Source organism: Octopus bimaculoides, chromosome 9 (genome assembly GCF_001194135.2).
Source record: "Octopus bimaculoides isolate UCB-OBI-ISO-001 chromosome 9, ASM119413v2, whole genome shotgun sequence".
Taxonomy (NCBI): Eukaryota; Metazoa; Mollusca; class Cephalopoda; order Octopoda; family Octopodidae; genus Octopus; species Octopus bimaculoides.
In genome coordinates this window covers 86,962,688-86,965,285 of record NC_068989.1, presented here as the reverse complement: position 1 = coordinate 86,965,285, position 2,598 = coordinate 86,962,688, and positions in this window count along the sequence as shown.

Here is a 2,598-nt window from a genome sequence, read left to right as displayed (position 1 = left end):
ATGTTGGAGAGAAAGTGGAGGATGGAGAAGGAAGGAAAACGCACGGGTAATAATAATAATAATAATAATAATAATAATAATAATAATAATAATAATAATAATAATAATAATGATAATAGCAATAATAATATCAATAATAATAATAATAATACAAAATAAAAATAAAAATAATGATAATAATAATAATAATAATAATAATAATAATGATAATAGCAATAATAATATCAATAATAATAATAATAATAATAATAAAAAAAAAAAAAATAATAATAATAATAATAATAATAATGGCAATAATAATAATAATAAAAACAATAATAATGTAACAATAACAACAACAGTAGAGACAAGTAGAAAACGATGGCAACTGCAAGAAGAAGAACAAGAACAAGAACAAGAGGAAGATGACGACGATGATGATGATGATGATGACGATGATTATGATCGTGACGATGACGATGATGTTGATGATGATGATGACGGTGATGATGGTGATGACAACGATGATGACGATGATAACGACGACGTCGACGATGACGATGATGATGATGATGATGATGATGATGAAGAAGAGCCACCGCAACCATGACGACGACCACCACCACCACAACAACAACAACAATTAGAACAATAAAAAAGAAATCGAGATGTGAAAAGCGGAAGAAATAAATAGGAATGCAAAATGATGAAAAGACGATGATGACATGAAGATGATGATGTTGGAGATGGATGAAGTAGATTCTGGGAAGCAATGTAGGGGTTACGGGATCGAATTTGAACCAGGGGGGGGGGCATTCGATGCTGAAATTAGGGCTTTTGGAAGTAATTTTAAAAAGGGGATTATGGAATAGCAGATAAGGAAGGTAAGGTAGGAATCGTTTGAATGTGGTGGTGGTGGTGGTGGTGGTGGTGGTGGTGGTGGTGGTGGTGGTGGTGGTGGTCGCGACGGCGGCGGCGGCAGCGGTTGTGTTTGTGGTGGTTGTGGTGGATAGAGAGAGAAAAAGAGAGAGAGAGAGAAAGAGATAGAGAGTGAGAGAAAAAGAGAGGGAGAAAAAGAGAAAGCGTATGTGCGGGATAGGGGCAACATGAAAAAGTTACTCGCTGGTAAGAGATAAAGCACTTCAAATGTGTATAGGAATCCATATTCTTATATATGCGTGTTTTGGGTGTAAGGGATTCCCTGCTCAGCCGGCATGGAGGATGCTTACAGCTATTGGAATGAGAGGTGAGGAGCGAAGGGTGGCTGTGAGCACGGTGGGAAGGGCAGCTGGAAGAGGAAGCACTTATTGGCATCAGATCAAGAGAGAGAGACAAGTTAAGCTGGACGCCAGGAGCAGATGAAGAGCAGTGAGTTGGCCACCTCTACTGACCCACCAACGGGAGAGTGTCTACGGTTCAGGGTTGAAACACCCGACGAACGTTAGATACCTTCTGATAACATCAGTTCTTCGTGGCCAAAGCTCCATTTTGGTGAATGGAAAAGGTACCTCCTTCAAGGTGTTATTAACATACACACACACACACATACACACATACACCACAGAAACACACATACAGGGAGCGATTGGTAAACTGTCGCCATTTCTCACATTTAATTTCGCACATAAGCATTGTTTGTTTTGGATTTTGTCGACTACACAGCATACTAGAGACCTTTGGGCACCGGTTGTGAGAAAAACAGCACCATGATGCAATTCACTCTGTCGGAAATTTCGAAACGATATTCTGTACAGCTTGACATACGCGCCGGAAGCTCTAATACGAATATTACAGAGTGTTTGGGCGTCGATCTGAGGACAGGGCAATCTGAGAACATTCCACGCAAGGCAAGCCTATCTCTGTTATGTTTATCGCATCCACCGTGAAGATTTGCTGGTCATTTTCTCGGAAAAGATGACGGAATGGAGCATTACATGGTGGAGACTGAGCTGGTGGGAGGGAGAGCGAGAGGAAGGCAGAGGATGAAGATGTTCAAAACTGGATGAAGGAGAGATTGAACGCGCAGGGCGAAAAAGACCTGGATGATGTTGCGAGAGACAGAAATAAATGGAGGAGGAACAAGCCATGATTCGTCAACGACATGAATACACCATGACACAAGAGAGAGAGAGAGAGAGAGAGAGAGAGTATATGTATGTGCTTTCTTAGTTTTCCCCCTATTTTCCACATTCTTCTCTTCATCTACTTCTACATTTATCCCCCTTTTCGAACATCTCTTCGTTTATTTCTTCTTCTTTATCCTCTCTCGTCGTTTTCTGCTTATTCTAAATTTTGGTATTTCTGTATGTCTCCATCCCTTTTATATACTCTCCTCATTAGTCCCTTCTTTTCTTTTCTACTCTTTCTTTCTTTTATTTTTCCTTGTCGTTATTTTAATTTTCTTTGTGTATATTTTTTCCTCTGACATTTATCAAGACATTCTTAAAAATTTTAATTGTTTGAACTCAAACCACTAAACAACCCTGAAAAACGTGTCAAACAACTCTGCGACAAATCAAACTCATTTTTAATTTCAAGTCTTTCTTGCACAAATATTTGCAGCTTCGTGGACGGAAACTAAAAGAAGCTGGCCGTAGATATATATATATGTATATATAT